A 17,617-nucleotide genomic window follows, 5' to 3' on the forward strand; every position below is an offset into this window, starting at 1 on the left:
CCCTCCCCTGCTCACACACACTCTCTCTCTCTCTCTCTCTCTCTCAAAAATAAATAAACCATTTAAAAAATTTAAAAAAGTACATTGCCATTTCAATAGCCAGATTATGGAAAGAGACGCAGTGTCCATCAAATGATTAATGAATAAAGAATGTGTGGTGGGTATATACAGCATCCACACGCACGCACACACACACACACACACACACACACACACATATATATATATATATTATACACAATGGACTATTACTCAGCCAAAAAAAAAAAAAAAAAAAAGAATGAAATCTTGCCATTTTCAATGATGTGGATGGAGCTAGGGAGTATTATGCTAAGTGAAATAGGTCAGTCAGAAAAATTTAAATGCCAAATGGTTTCACTCATATCTGAAATTTAAGAAACAAAACAAACGAACATGGGGGGAAAAAGACAGAGAGAGAAACCATTAAACAGATTCCTCGCTATAGAGAACAAGCTGTTGTCTCCTGGAGGAGAGGTGGGCAGGAGGATGGGTTGCATGCGTGATGGGGATTAAGGAATACACTTGTGATGAACACTGGGTGTTGTATGTAACTGATGAATCACTGAATTCTGCACTTGAAACTAATAGTACACTGCTAACTAACTGGAATTTAAATAAAAACTTAAAACTACAAAAACAACAACATTGCCATTTATATTAGCACGTTACATTGAGAAAATGAAATAATTAAGTATCAGCCTAACAAGATACATACACAAACTGTATATGAAAGTCTACAAAACTCTAAAAGAAATGAAAAAAGACTTAAATAAATGGATAGATAGTCCATGCTCATGACAAAGAACACTCAATACTGTTAAATGTTGGTTATTCCCAAACTGACCTATAGATTTAATACAATCCCAAACAAAATTCCAGTTAGTTATTTTTTGGCTATCCCCAAATATATTCTAGTGTTTATATAGGAAGGCATAAGAACCCAAATAGCCAACTCAATATTGAAGAAGAACCAAGTTGGAAGACTCATACGACCTAACCTCAACACTTACTACAAGCTGCAGTAATCAAGACAATGTGGTATTGGTGAAGGACTAGACAAATAGATCACTGGTGGACCAGCGTAGTGAGAGAATTAGACCTGCGTATATACGGCCGACTGATTTTAGACAAAGGAGCACAAGAATACAAAGGAGATAAGATAGTCTTTTCTACAAATGGTGCTGGAACAACTGAATGTGCATCCACCAAAAAAATAAAAGTAAAAAAGCATCTGGACACAGACGTTACACTTTCACAAAGTTAATTCAAAGTGGTAACAGACCTCCATGTAAAATGCATAACTGCGAAACTCCTAGGGAATAACAGAGGAGAAAATCTGGAGGACCTTGGGTATGGTGATGACTTTTTAGGTACAATATCAAAGTCACAATCCATTAAATAAATAATGTATAAGCTGGACTTCATTAAAATTAAAAACTTGGGATCTGCAAAAGACAATGTCAAGAGGAAAAAAAAACCCAACAAGGCACAGACTGGGAGAAAATATTTGCCAAATACACAGCTGATAAATGATCGCTATCCAAAATATTCCAAGAATTCTTAAAAAGTCAACAGTAAGAAAAATGTAGAACTTGACTAAATCATGGATGAAAGACCTTAACAGACCCTTGCATTGAAGAACAGACAGAGATGGCATTCAATATCATATCTCATTAGAGAATTACAAATAAAAATAATAATGAGATGCACTGCAAACGCCAAATTCTGGTGGGGGTGTGAAGCAACAGGAATTTTTTTTTTTTCATTTCTAGTAGGAATACAAATTGTATTCCGAATACGAATATGCCTCTGGAAAAAGCATACCTGTGGAGATAGTAAAAAGATCAGTGACTGCCAGGGGGTGGGGGATGAATGAGTAGCCAGAGCGCAGAGGATTTTTAAGACCGTGAAACTGTTCTGTATAAAAAACAAAATGGTGGATACATTTCCCAACCCATGTACAGCACCAAAACTGACCCAAATGTAAACAACGGCTTTCGGATGATAATGATGTGTCAATGTGGCTTGCCAATTGTGACATATAATCCACTCTGGTGGGAAATATTGATAAAGAGGAGGCGATGCATGTGCGGGGGCAGAGGGTGTATGGGGACTCTTCTGTACCTTTCTCTCAATTTTGTTGTGAGACTAAACCTGTTCAAAAACATAAAGTCTATTCAAAAGAAGAGAGAGAAAGAGAAGAGAGGAATCAAGAAAGAGGCTCGACTCTAGAAAACAAACTGATGGCTACTAGAGGGGAGGTGGGTGGGTGGGAAGTGTCTGGGAAATAAGTGAAGGGGATTAAGAGTACACTTATCACGAGGAGGACTGAGTAATGTATAGAATTGGTAAATCACTGTGCTTTACACTTGAAACTAATATAACACTGTTTACTATACTGAAATCAAAATTAAAAAAAAAACACCTTAAAAAAGTCTATTAAGGGAAATAAATGCATGATTAAATCTTAAAAAGGCAGGAAAGAGAGAAAAAGAACCGACGAAACAAATGTAAAATTAATGGTAAAATAGTAGACTCATACTGAAACGTGTAAACAATTCAATTAAATGTAAACGAACTAAATCATTAAACATTAAAGTTAAGTATTGTCAAACTGGATTAAAAACAACTGTATGCTGCTCATAAGAGCTACACTTTCAATGTACAAAAAATATGTACTCTGAAACTCCTATTCATAAAAAGTTGCATACAAGACTAATTAGATATACTGATATGAACTTGATTCTACATGAAAGAAAGAAACATGACTCATAATTCACGGTTCAAGTCACCAGGAAGAGATGATACTTCTAACTTTGTATGCATTGATAACACATGTTTAAAATATATGAGAGGGAAAAAATGAAAGAACTCAAAGGACAAATAGATCATCCATAATCATTGTGGAAAATTTTCGCACACTGTTCTCATTAACTGTCAGAACCACAGACACGAATCAGTAAGAATATGGATATGGAAGACATAAATAATATGACTAATGAAAGGGATCTAATCAACATACATGGAACACTGCAACCAACAACTGCGAGATACATCATTTTCTCACCTGAACGTGGACTCTCTCTTGTAACTGACCATAACATCAGCTAAAAGAGCAAGGCTCAGTCGATACGCAGGGGTTAAAATTTTATGGGGTTATGGGCTCTGACAAGAGTAGAACTGACTAAAGCTCATTAAACCAATAGGTACCTCACGAATCTAAAAAAACAAATTGGCAACTTTTAAATAGCGTATAGGTCTAAGAAAGACTCAAAATAAAAATTTGACTATTATTCATCCATAAAAAAGACCGAAATCTTGCCGTTTGCAATGACATGGATGGAGCTAGGGAGTATCATGCTCAGTGAAAGAAGTCAGTCAGAGAAAGACAAATACCATATGATCTAACTCATATGTGGACTTTGAGAAACAAACCAAATGAGCAAATGGGGAGGAAAACAGAGAGGGAGGCAAACCATGAAACAGACTCTTAATTACAGAGAACAAACTGATAGTTACCAGAGGGGAGGTGGATGGAGGGATGAATGAACTAGGTGATGGGGATTAAGTTGTGCACTCGTTGTGATGAGCACTGGGTGATGCATGGAAGTGTTGATTCACTATATTGCACACCTGAAACTAATACAATACTCTAGTGTTAGCTATAATGGAAGTTAAATGAAAATTAAAACACAACGAAAATTTGGAGACACTTATAACTGGATAATAGTAAATGTAATAATAATAATAATAATGTGCTACATATTAAACATGTGGGAAACAAATAAAGCCATACATGCAAGGAAAACGTGTATCTTTAAATACAAGTGCTAAGGAAAAAGAAAGGCTAAAAATCAATTTTCTATATATCGATTAAGAAGTTAAACAAAGAATAGAGGTTGAATGCACGTAACTTAGAAGGAAAAATGAGGAAGAGCACAGATTGAGAAATCCTACAACAATATTTAAAATAAAGGAAACTTAACTGAGCCACACTTAGTTCTTCGAAAACTAAATTGGCAAAATGATATACAGACTTCTAGATTAAAAATCAAAGGCGCAGACTACCAATATCAGAGTGAAAAAGAGGGTACAGATCCTGTAGGCATTAAAATGATAGCAGAAGAATATCAGCCATGACTGTGGGCCAGTATGTTTGCTCACACGAAAAAGACATATTCTGAGAAAATTGTAATGCACTAAAGCTGATTCAATTTGGATAGAAATTACAATGGTGATTAAAAGTCTTCCCAGAAATAAGCAATGCAAACTCATATGGCTTTGTTGATGAATTCTTCTCAATATTAACAAAAAAGAAATATCACAAATTTATACAATTTTTAGACAACAAAGAAAGGAGAACCTTTCTAGTCTCATTTTGCAAAGCCAGCATGAGATGCTTGCAAACTCCCCAGAACAGTATCAGATAGGAAAATTATAGATTAATATCACTCATTAACATAGATGCAAAAATCCTAAACAAACATTAGGAACAAATCCTAGAAATATTAGAAATTGAGTTCAAGAATACATATGTAAAGGAAATTATATCACCATCAAGGTGGATACATTCCAGGAGTGTGAGGTTAATTTAACTTTTCAAATCCCATCCATGTAATCAATCACAATGAAGAAACTAGAGAAGAACCATCTTCTCGATAGATGTTGAGGGCCAGAAGGCGATGGGAAAGATGGAAAGAGACAGACTCACAGAGACAAAGAGAGACAAGGAAAATGAAATGGAAATGTAAAAATTCACCATGTGTTTACAATTTAATGTAAAAAGAATTAAATGAAAGAACAATAGCAAAAGTATTTTAGTACAGGAGAAAAGGAAAAGGAAAAACTTAATCTGACACAAGGTATCTAAAAAACTATTATACTTGACATTAGATATTAACAGCTTTCTCCAAATTAAATTGGGAAACATACAAAAATATCCATGAGCGCCATGCATGTCTATGGACACTGGTTTGGAGGTTCTCTCTAGTACAATTAGCAAGAGAAATGTATAGATTTAAAAGTGAAATAAAAATATTACTCTTTGCAGATGGCATGATCATATAGATGGAAACATTTTAAATCTACAACCTATATGTCTTATTATGTGCATTTAGTAAACTCATTGGATACATGACCAAGGTACAAAAATGGGTCGTTTTTCTGTATAACAGCAATAAACCATTTGGAATATTTTTTTCCATAATACTGTTTATCTTAATACCAAGAAACACCAAATACCTAAAAATAGGTCTACCAAATGTATATAGTTAAGACTGCAACATAAAAATCCTGCAGAATATTATTGAGACAAATTATTGCACATAGATTGAAAAAATCAATATTACGAAGATATTATTTCTCTCCATATCCATTTGGTTTAATACAAGTGAAAATCCTAGCACAGGTGATTAGTTTTTTTTTGTTTGTTTTTTGCAAAAATTCTGAAGCTGATTGTAAAATTTGTATGAAAATGCACGTGGTCAAGAATAGCTAAGGCAATCATGAGCAAGACCAAAGTTGAAGGATTTCACCTCCAGATATAAATAAACAATAGTTAAGACAGTATGGTATTAGCTTGAAGATATACAAATAGACCAATGGAGTAGAATAAAAAGTCCAGAAACATATCTATCTATATATCTATATCTATATCTATATCTATATCTATATCTATGGACATTTTTTTAATGACAAAATTGACATTCCAGAATAGTGGGCAAAACTTCAATAGTCTTTTCCATAAATGTTACTTGGTCTATTTCCTATTCCTATGGAAAAAATGAATACTGACCCTTTTCTCAACACAACACACAGAAATTAACATTGAATGGACATAGATCTAATTATGAAAGTTGAAAAATCATAAAGCTTCTGGAAAACAACATAGAATAATGTGTTCCCAGTCTTGAGGAAAGATAAAATTTCCCTATACATTTAAGGTACAAATCCTCTTATCCATAAGGAAAAGTTTGGTAAACGAGGCTATATTAAAATAGTATACTCAAGTCTCCAAAATATACCAATAACAGTAAAACACACACACACACACACACACACACACACACACACACACACAACTGTTATTGAAGACAGTAACAATATATATACAGCTACACAAGTAATATATTCAGAAGGACTTATATTCAGAATATGTGACTCCTACAAATGGAAAAGAAGCAGACATAGTTTTTTAAAGGAAAGGCTTGAATTGGCATTTTTGAAAGCAGATATCCAAATGGCTCATAAGCAGGACGTTTCCCATCCATGTTAGCAAACTGTAAATTAAAACCACAGTGAGGTATTATTACACTCCCATGGAATAAGGCTAGCCATACTAACTGTTGGTGAAGAAGAGTACAAGCTATTTGAAACACTTTGGAAAATTCTTGGCATTATCTATTGAGGCAGAAATAAAATCCACCACTACTGGGTATACAACCCAACAGAAATGCATGCATCTATGCACCAGAAGACACGTATAAGAATACTAACTGCAGTAAGATTCCTAACAGCCATAATTTGAAGATAACCCAGCATGTTTGCTTAATGGAATACACTAAAACAATAGAAATGAATGAACTATTTCATGTATAATATTGGGAAGAAAGCTCACAAATTGTCAAGGAAAAAAAATCCCATTTCTATCAAGTTCAAAAAAGGCAAAATTACTCCACGGTGGTAGGAGAAGGCAGTCACTGGGAGCAGGCATGAGGAAACTTCTGGATTATTACCAATATTGTGTTTTCTTCTCTAGGTGTTGTTTACATGGGTCTGCTAACTTTGTGAAAATGTGCTGGGTTTTACACTTACAATGTGTGCATTTTTTTCATGCACTTCTACAACAATGTAAATGTTATTCTAAAAAAAATCTGCACTGCTAAATAGGATCAGTTACACTTGAATTATGAGAATTGTAGACATTTTTTTGCCTGCAAAAACCACACTTTAATATAAAGATACAACACAATAAAAAGGATGGAAAAAAGTATGTTACTAATGCTTTTTAAAAGAAAATTGTAGTGGATATATTAAATATTAGACAAAGTCAGTTGTAGACATTTTCAAAAGAGAAATTGGGTTTTTAGTGATATCAAAGGAGCTTCCAGTGAACATGGTCTCACAGTTGGTGTAGGAAACGAAACAGAAGAACGTGGTCCAGAAAAAATCTAGAGTTTGTCATGTGGGGACAACAGGAGGAAGGATGTGGTGAAGGTATAGATGGGGAGATATAGGTTTCAAGATATCCTACTAAGTTCAGGGGTTATGGCAGCATTTTCAAGTGGCAACATACACCTGACCTGGGACACTGAAAAAATATCAGCACTTCCCTGAGGGAGAAATTAAGTAAAGGAGACAGTCATAGAGGAAAGATTAATAACTCAGTTTTTTCTACGCTCATCCTGAGTTGATGTAATTATTGTCTGTCCATAGCATTTATTATATTTGTCACTCATTTTGACAATTGATTATGTGCATACTGTCTTGTGTTGTCACTTAATTATTTCAAGATGCATTAGGTTGAACCATATGAAATTGTCAATATTCAGCCATTTTATTTTTGCCCAAAAGAATGGCAATTTCACATGGTTCAACTTAAGGCATGAGCAAGATTCACCTCCTTTAGCATTCTGTGGCTAGCATGTTTCTAAACTCTCTGGACCTCACTTACTTCATCAATAAAACGGGTATTCACAGAACTTGTCTCAATGATCAAATGAAGATTTCATGTGACAGTATTTTGTAAATTCTAAAGTAATAAAACTACCCGGTCCTTTTTTAAAAACATTTATTTTTGAGAGAGAACCCCATGTGGGACTCGAACTCACAAATAGTGAGATCATGACCTGAGCAGAAGTCATAGGCTTACCCAACTGAGCCACCATGGCGCCCCCCAAAAAGGCCCAGTTCTTAGCACAAAGACTAATATAAGTTGTCATTAGGTAAATCCTGCCAAAGGAAAACATTTGTGCAGTGGTTATAATGAAATCTCTGTACTAAAGGGAAAAAAAAGTGAAAGATAATTTATAATACATAATCCAGCAAAAATGGCAGAAGAGAGATGAGAATAATGGGTAAGTGCCCTTTGGAGCTGGCACAATCTAAAGTCTCATTATGTTACCCTTATTTTTAAGAACCTGGACAAAACCAGTAGCCTAGCAGGTAAGTTCTTCCAAAGCTAATCCTCAGTTTTTATTTCTAGTCTCATGTTTATGGTGATTCACCTCCTCAAAAACCTACAGTATCAAGCCCTATGCTAGATGGAAATTCAAGATTTATTGAAAGTGACAGAGTCTCAATCATCTCGAAGTGTCCAATTTTGAAAACAAGGCAGGCATTTCAACAGGCAATCACAACATGGTGGATAAAGGCAAAATGGGATTTTTGTGAGTACATAATCCCATCACAGGAAAGTGGGGACTTCTCCCCAGCAGAACGAGTGTCCAAGTGCAGATTTGGAGGTTGAATGGGTGGTGGAGAGGCATACGCAAAGGCCAGGAGAGAAAGCATGGGGTACTCAAGAGGTGGGAAGGTGAAAGATAATTGGGCAAGAGGTTCAAGGTGGGAAGACACCAATGAGGTAGATGGCATTTACACTACACTAAGGAGTTTGGACTTTATCCTAAGGGAAATGTCATTGAAATCTCTGAAGGGATAAAGCAGCAAAGGGATATGAGCAGCTTTGTCTTTTAGACAGGTAACTGGCTGATAAGATTAGAGGCAGATAGCAATCAACAGGAAAGAGATCTCTGTTACAGGACCCAGATGCCACACTCAGAACTGAACCAGGATAAAAGGCATGGGAATAAAGATGGATTCACAAGTTATTTCAAAGTTACAGAATCAGCATGACTAAGCCAGTGATTTTCTATGGAATATGAGGGAATAATCATGTTTTTAAAGTTTATTTATTTTTGAGAGAAAGAGAGCACAAGCAGGGAAGGGACAGAGAGAGGGGGAGAGAGAATCCTAAGCAGGATCTGGGTTGTCAACACAGAACCCTATGCAGGGCTCAAACTCACAACCATGAGATGATAATGAGGACAGTAGTGTTCAGAGTAACTTATGAAGGAACTCAACAGTTGAGGGATATTCTGAGAAGGGAAGGCCAAAAACTTCAGGAGAAAGGCCAGTATAAAAAGAGAGAGAATGGTCTAGAGAACAGGATAAGACAATATTTCTAGAATTTGTATATAGTTCTAGATGTTGCTAAGAGATGGAAATGATAAAACTGAGGATTGCTTTTAAATCTATAATAAGGAAGTCACTGGTGACCATCGGGAAAACAATGTCAGTGGAAAAGCCAGTCCCTGAAGGCTGTAGCTGAAGATGGAAATGAGGATTGGAGAAATTTTATTTTTATGTCAGAAGACTGTTGAGCATATTTGCATGTCAATGGAAAAGTGTTAATACAGAGAGAAAGGCTGAGCTCAAAGAACAGAGAATGCATTTCCTGATAAAAATGAGGATCCTGGAAAAGTCAGAGAGTCACATTCAAAGCACAGGTACAGAAATTAGTTTTGGACAGGAGGAACAATCCTCTTCCATCATAGCGGGAGGCACGAAGAGCAGAGTGTATTCAGGTCCAGGTGATGGGGTCTGTTTGATGAGGTGAGGTGTGAAAACCCTACTATCTGCTTGCTTCTGTCATCTCTGTAAAATACAAAAGGAAGAGAACTGTTAAAATTAAGCTCAAAGATGGCATCATCGTAGAGAAGATTTTAAGTTTGCCTCCAAAGAGGACTGGGCTTGGGTGTCGGCTTCTGGAAGTGAGTCTCTTTAAACTCATGGAATATCATGCCTGACAGGAGGGTCTTTGTTTTTCTGGAAGCCTTGAATCACACTGGATGGTTTAATAATATCAATTAAAGTAGGAGCTGGCAATGTCAGAGAGGCTACCGATTTCATTTAGGATAGGGGCTTTGATTTGGGTTATATGGCATTAGTTTTCCTGGAGACCGAGGTCAACCACATGGGTAATCAATCAGTCAGTCATGTCTATGATGGAGCCCTGATGGAAAAGCTCTGGATACAAAGGCTAGGTGAGTTCTCCTGGTTGGCAATGTTGCATGAACATTGTCACACATCAATAGAGGGGAAATAAAGTGTCCTGACTCCATAGGGAGAGAAGCATGGAAGACTTGCATTCAATATTTCCCTACACTCTGCCCTATGTAATTCTGTTGACTGATCTTAATTAGTATCATCTTTTTCCCACAGTAAAACAAAACTGTGAGTATAAGCTTTTAGTGAGTTCAGTGAGCCCTTCTAGTAAATTACTGAAACTCAAGGTGTCTTGGAAACTCTTTGAACTTGCAGTTGGTGTCAGAAGTGGGAGTGATCTTGGGTGGACTATGTTTCGTCAAACTGTACAATTGGCCCAAACTCTTGGAGCACCACTGGGCTCAGGAGAACAGAGAAGATGGAAAATCATCTCTGTCAAGAATGTAAGCCTGAGCTGGGAAGGGGTCTGTTGGGCAGTTGAGGGTCTGGGGTGAAGGAGTGAGTGGGGGGGAGGCAGTTGGGTGGCATGGACCCTGCAGCACCAGAGCACTGGCTACCTGTCCTATTACCCAGCTTTTCTGGATTCATGCTGCCGATACCCTAACACATAGTTTCTGTTTCCCAAACAGGTACCCAGTCTCCTGTGCACGAGCTGAGTCCGAGCTGAGATATAGCCCGAGCTATATCTTATCAATTTGTTCCTTACTTTGTTTAAGACATCCATAACCAGAGTTGACTTCTGTGATCTGCAAACAGGAACCCTAAAATGGTTTATTGCTACATCCACAAGCATCATATGTACATTTCACTAAGTTTAAAAGTTTCAATGAGAATATTTTCCCTCTTATTGCAGCCTGTGCATGCGAGCCTTTATCACACGTTTTAACCAAAACTCTGCCCACTGAGTTCCCACAGGACATTATGTTGATAATTAGCACAATTTGGATTAGGCTTGCTCGTTTTCCTTAGTCTTCCAAAGTGTGCAATGTCACACACTTTTATTTCCCCTCACGCTTTGTTATAGAACATCTGTGCCTTGCTCCCCCCCCACCCCCCAACCCCAGTATTATTCATTTCAGAAGTATTGTCCTTGCAGCAACTACTGACAGAGTTTTTCAAATTTTAGGGTATTAAAATGACAGTATTCCTTAGCGTTTGGTTATGATTTCCAAGCCATGTTTAGACGGCTGTTTTTCATTAGTCATATGCAGAAGTAACAATTCTTTAAAGTTAAGAACACACGGGGCTTGAGTCAGTAACAAAAGAACAGACAGTACTGCGGGCTTATAAAGAACGTTGACTGGAACACATTCTTCAACATACAAGTATGCGGAACCACTGCAGATCGACAGCTGTGTGTCTAAACATTTGTGACAAACAGAACTCAGATGGAGATGTGTTTTAAAGGAGAAAAAAAAGCATCAACGTATATTCATCGTTGGGCATGAGAACAATGCAAGCTTACAATACAGGTCTGAACAGAGGAGCATCATTTTGTGAAAAATGATGAGCTTTTTTTTTTCTCCATAAAAAAACTTTCTGCACTTGTCAGCATAGATTCCTCTTTGCCTTGTAACTTTACAGCCAGCACAACTTTTTACTCCTGAGGAAGATTCAAACGACGTTACAGCCAATTTAGGGTTAGTGGTCCAACATAGATCTTTACCCTGGGATCTCTGTAAATCCTACATACTGAGGTGTAAGGAAATTAGGAGGACTAAATGAAAGTCAAGTTCAATAACAATGAACAACTAATGAGAAGGAATAGCCAAATTCCTGAGATAACTTTTTAAGCACAATAATCTATTTTTACAAATTACAAGACTGGACAAGTTCCCATTCCTTTAGCATTTATGTAATGAATATATATGTGAATATAAACACAGATGGGATATCATGAGGCAGAGATAACATGTTATAGTGCCATGATTTTAAAACTAGAAAACTTCCATTCTTGATGTCAATAAGTTAACTTACATTAGAAATTGTGGTTTGTTTTAAAATCCAAAAATAAGCTATAAAAGGCAATATCTTTCTTCTGCCTGGAATGCTTACTATTTCCTCTTTTCCTCTAAAATATTACATGTAATTAAGATCTTGTTCAAGTGCCATTGTTTGTTAAAGCCAAGTTTATATATAATTGTTTTTATGACCAATGTATGTTTCCCTCCAACTATCCATAAATTGGTTACTTCTTAAAAGTAGGTCATGTTCTATTTGTCATCTTATTACTTATGAATCTTAATTTTGCCATCACAAACACATTCCTAGATATTTGTGAAATGTTAAATATGGAATGGTAGAATTATAGTCAATTAGTTGAGTCTATCATTTCAAGACTAAAACAAAGAAACAATTTGGAAGTGCCTACATTAAATGCAGAAAAAAAAAAAGAAGAAGAAGAAAGAAATACCAACTATATAGTTTTCCAGTGTAAAAATAAACCATAAAAACTAAAAAAATGTGAATATCAACATAATACAATAACAAACATAATTCCATAATAACTTAAGAAGGCCTAAGTATACTCTTAAGGTGAAGCCATCAATGAAAGTACTGATTTGACTGTATAAATTTTTTTTCGGTTTTGGGAGGTGAAAAGTACATAAATGGAATGCATTATTTCTGACATACAAAAATATATAAGAAAGGTTTAATATCCTTGAAATATACCAAGTAATTTCCAATCCTTTAGAATAACCTACATCTCCATAAAAAATTGACAATGTACATGAACAATTAGCTTAAAAATTACACATATTAACAGACAAAAAAATGTGGCCCTAATTATATGCAAATGAAGTGAAACACACACACACACACACACACACACACACACACACATCACTTTTCTGTCTTTTACATGAATGAAGTCTACAAAGAATGGTGATTTATGGAAGAATGTGGGAAAAACAGCAGGCCAGTCCTCTAATGAGGATACTGTAGGACAATTTGACAATGTATATGATGAAACATTTTAAGTATATACTCTGCAATCCTACTTTTCCAAGAAGCAGACTCAGCTATAAAGAAGAAACTGATGTTGACCGGAGCGGAGGCGGGTTGTGGATGGAAGATATAGCGAATGGGGGTTAAGGAGTGCACTTGCTGGGATGAGCACTGGCCGATGTACAGAAGCAATGAGTCACGATAGTGTATACCTGAAACTAATATAACAGTGTATGTCAACCAATCGGAATTTAAACAAGAACCTAAAAACTATGACAAGGTCACAATGATGTAGGACAGGAATATATATTACAGAACTGCTTACCTATACTTGCCCAACAACAACATTAGGCTGATTAATTATGATAAATCCATATGCTGCACTATGAAGAATGACGTGAACAGTTATTTATTGATATTTGCGACATGTTGTTAAACGCGAAATATGCAAAATTGTATCGATAGAAATAAAGAGAGCACTTAAACGTAAACTTTACAAGGATGAAGTAAAACCTGCCAACAGTTGGCATCGGCGAGATGGCACATAAATTGGTGATTTTTTTTAAGTGTTTTCATATTATCTAATTTTGATACGATGAGGATGCCATGACTTCGGCAATCTAAAAATACAATTTGCTAAACATTATTTCTCAAATACAATTAGAAATAAAGTGGAAAATAAATTGATTCACAAAGATATTGACAGCTGCAATGAAGTGCTAGATAATAGGTAGTCAAATATATTATGGTGCCTCCATATAATGAAGTGTAAGGTAGCTATTAATTAATTTAGTTACAATATAGGATGTTTTTGTGTTATAATATTAAGATGGAATATCAGGTATCAAAATTGTTTATACTTTATGATCTCAACTGTGGAATGTTTCTTAAAGAATTCCTGGAAGAAAATACCATGATTTTCAATGACTGCCCATAGGGTAATAAAAATAACACTTATTTTCTTCTTTCTAGTTTCTTGCACTACTTTACTTTTTTTTTTTTTTACACTGAGGTTTTACTATTATAATCTTTTCAACACTTCATCAATAATTAACAAAAATAGACTGATATTAACAACAAAGAGCATAGGCTTCACACTTGCAGAGAGGGGAGATTTTCATTTTACTTATTCATTCATCGTTCCGGATAAAGATGATTATACTAATGCCTGAATGGCAATGACGATGAGAAGCATGACGAAGATCTTCTCTACTATGTACTTAATGATTATTTGGTATTTAAAATAGATGCCTCCAAGGGGCGCCTGGGTGGCTCAGTCGGTTAAGCGTCCGACCGCGGCTCAGGTGGTGATCTCGCAGTCTGTGAGTTCGAGCCCCTCGTCAGGCTCTGTGTTGACAGCTCAGAGCCTGGAGCCTGTTTCAGATTCTGTGTCTCCCTCTCTCTGACCCTCCCCCGTTCATGCTCTGTCTGTCTCTGTCTCAAAAATAAAGGTTAAAAAAAATTTAAACAATAAAATAAAATAGATGCCTCCATCTACAGGATGCATACATAGATACATACATAAGTCAATTCTTGAAAAGTATATAAAGTTTCACTGACACAAGATGAGTAAGTCTTAGAAACCTACTGGGCAACATTATGCCTATATCTAATATTATATTCAGAGTAATATTGTACACTTAAATTTTTGTTAAGAGGATAGATCTCATGTTCAGTGTTCTTATCACAGTAAATAAATTTAAATGTATACAAGTTAATTGTATTGGAATAAATAAATAACTTTCATCTCTTACAAAAACAAAAGCTATACATATAAATATTTAAATATGTATGGAATCCTAATTCTCCTCCAATTTTCTTCACATAAATATAGATGTGTTCCTATATACAGAAGAACAAAAGCTCTGGCAAAAAAAAAAAAAAAAAAAAAAGTAAGTTGTGAAATATCAACATGGGGCACCTGGGTGGCTCAGTCAGTTAAGCGTTTGACTCTTAATTTGGGCTCAAGTCAGAATTTCGAGGTTCATGAGTTCGAGCCCTGCGTTGGGCTCTGTGCTGATAGTGGGAGCCTGCTTGGAATTTTCTCTCTTTCTTCTCTCTCTGCCCCTTCCCCACTCATTCTCTCTCTATCAAAATAAATACACGTAAACAAAATCAACTCAATTTTTTGGTGATATTCGAACTCTGTGCCTGTTCACTTAGAAAGGAAGCCATTTGCCTGGATACTTTGACAATCTCTGGAAAATATCCTGTTTTCTCTTTTCTTTTCTGAATGCCATAATTACTTTGGAGTCCTTCACATTCTTCCCAATACCTTGAAGATCATCCTGCTATAGATCTTCACAGCTGCAATTCTAGACATCATAGTCTAGACATCAATATATTTTATAATACAATATATATAATTTTTCTGATTGCTAAACTGTATGTCAAAATTTGAAAATTCGGGTGAATTCAGGAAATACAAGAAGACTAAAACTTTCCCATAATTTATATAAATAATATATATGAATTTTATATATATATAATACTATGTATTATATATATATATATATATATATATATATATATATATATATGTTAACTTTGAGTTGCATTTCCTTCAAGTCTGTTTATGTATATATGCATGTATACATATACACATATGTGTATATATAAAATATAATATGATGTTCCATTACATTGTTTCCACAGAAATCTTTCTCAAAAACCTCAATTCTCAATCCCTTTCGGATTAAGTCCCAAGGTTGCAGCTTTGTATTCAAGGATTCTCCTTCGTGTGCCTCCATGTTTACTCTTCTGATTCACTGTTTAACAGCGGTCTGGATTCAAATCGCGTTGGTCCAACAAATTTGTTCTACAGCTGAGTAACTATGTGGCTGTAGGTGTGTGCGTTAATCTCTGTCCTTCAGATTATCTATAAAATGGTTATCACAATAATTATTATAAGATTATTTTTAGAATAAATTATGTAACATGTGGTTCATGATAATCAACGCTTGACTACTAAATATGAGTATTGTCCAGCAATGCTGTGTTACTCATTCTTCCCAAATATGGCCCATGTTTCATCTTGGCTCAGAGGTGTGTTACTATGCCTTTCCCCACCCCATTCCCGTCTGTTAAAATTATTAGCTATATTCAACGACTACCTTAAATAAAACTTCCTCCAAATTCCTATTCAAATGACATATTTGCAGCTTTTCAAACCATTTAACGCTTTCTTATATAATTCCTCTTAATGCATGAATATTCTGTCTGGTGCTATGGTGATACATAAATTATTTATTCCCTTATTGAATTTAAATATTGTAAGTGTAAGAACCAACTTATACATATTTTTAACCCTCTCCGAGTCTAGCACATGTATTTGGAACATAATAATAAGTTAAATGAAGCAACAATTTAAAGATTGAAAGAATTCTTAAAAGCATTTGATTTTGAGAGTTTTTTTCTTTTTTTTGCAAACGAATTAGATGATTTATTTATTTATTTAATGTTTCAAGTTTTTATTTAAATTCTGGTTAGTTGACATCTAGTTTTAATAATAGTTTTGGGAGTAGAATTTAGTGACGTGTGACTTACATATGACACCCAGTGCTCATCACAACAAGTGCCCCCCTTAATACCCATCACCCATTTAGCCCATCCCCCTGCCCCATTTCCCTCCAGCAACCCTCAGTTTGTTCTCTGTAGTTAAGAGCCTATTTGATGGTTTGCTTCCCTCTGTCTCTTTTTTTTTTTCATTCTCCCATGTTCCTCTGGTTTGTTTCTTAAATTCCACATATGAATAAGGATTTTAAGTGTTTTTAGGCATTTCTAACTAGGTGAATTAGTCTGAATGTACCTTTCTTAACTATATGCACATTTGTTCCCCCAACAAGTGTTTATTGAGCTCCTATCATGTTCCAGGCTCTGAAGAAATATCGGACAATATAGGCAAAGTCTCTACTCTCAGGGAGCTAGTATTCTAACGAGGGAAGAAAGACAACAAAGATGTAGACAGATAATGAGATAACTCCAGTGCAGAAAGAACTAACTCAGATAGGGTGGCTGTACCTAAGTAGGTTAAGTCCATTTAGGTTGGGAATCAGGGGGTCGTTTCTCCAGGATGACATATGGAAGAAAAGAAGGCAACTAACCACATGAGGTGCCTGGGTGGCTCAGTGGGTCAGACTTCCGCCTTTGGCTCAGGTCACAATGTCACTGTTTGTGGGTTCGAGCCCTGCATTGAGCTCTGTACTGACAATGTGAAGCTTGCTTCGGATTCTGTCTCCCTCTCTGCCACGCCTCCACTCGCTTGCGCTTTCTCTCAAAAATAAATAAATGGAGGTTTGAAAACAGTAAAAAAAAAAAGCCAACTACACTAAGTTCTAGGGGACTTGTGCTTTAGGGACAGAAAACAGCTTATGCAGCAAAAGCCCCTGGATGGGAGACAATCTGCCTTTTTCCAGAAAGCGCAAGAAAGTCAAATGTGGCTATACTACGGTGGGTGAACAAAAGTAGATTGGAATAGGTGAAATTGGAGAAACAGACCCAAACTTGTTCACGTAGAGCTTTAAACAATATTTTTTATAGATTTGATTAGAAGAGCAATGAAAAAGCACTTGGAGGAGAGCGATATAACACTCTGGGTTTGGCCAAACCCAAAGGAGACACCAGCGGGAGTCTGGAGAGTGAA

Source organism: Panthera pardus, unplaced genomic scaffold, assembly GCF_024362965.1.
Source record: "Panthera pardus isolate Hobbes unplaced genomic scaffold, ASM2436296v1 HiC_scaffold_25, whole genome shotgun sequence".
Lineage (NCBI taxonomy): Eukaryota > Metazoa > Chordata > Mammalia > Carnivora > Felidae > Panthera > Panthera pardus.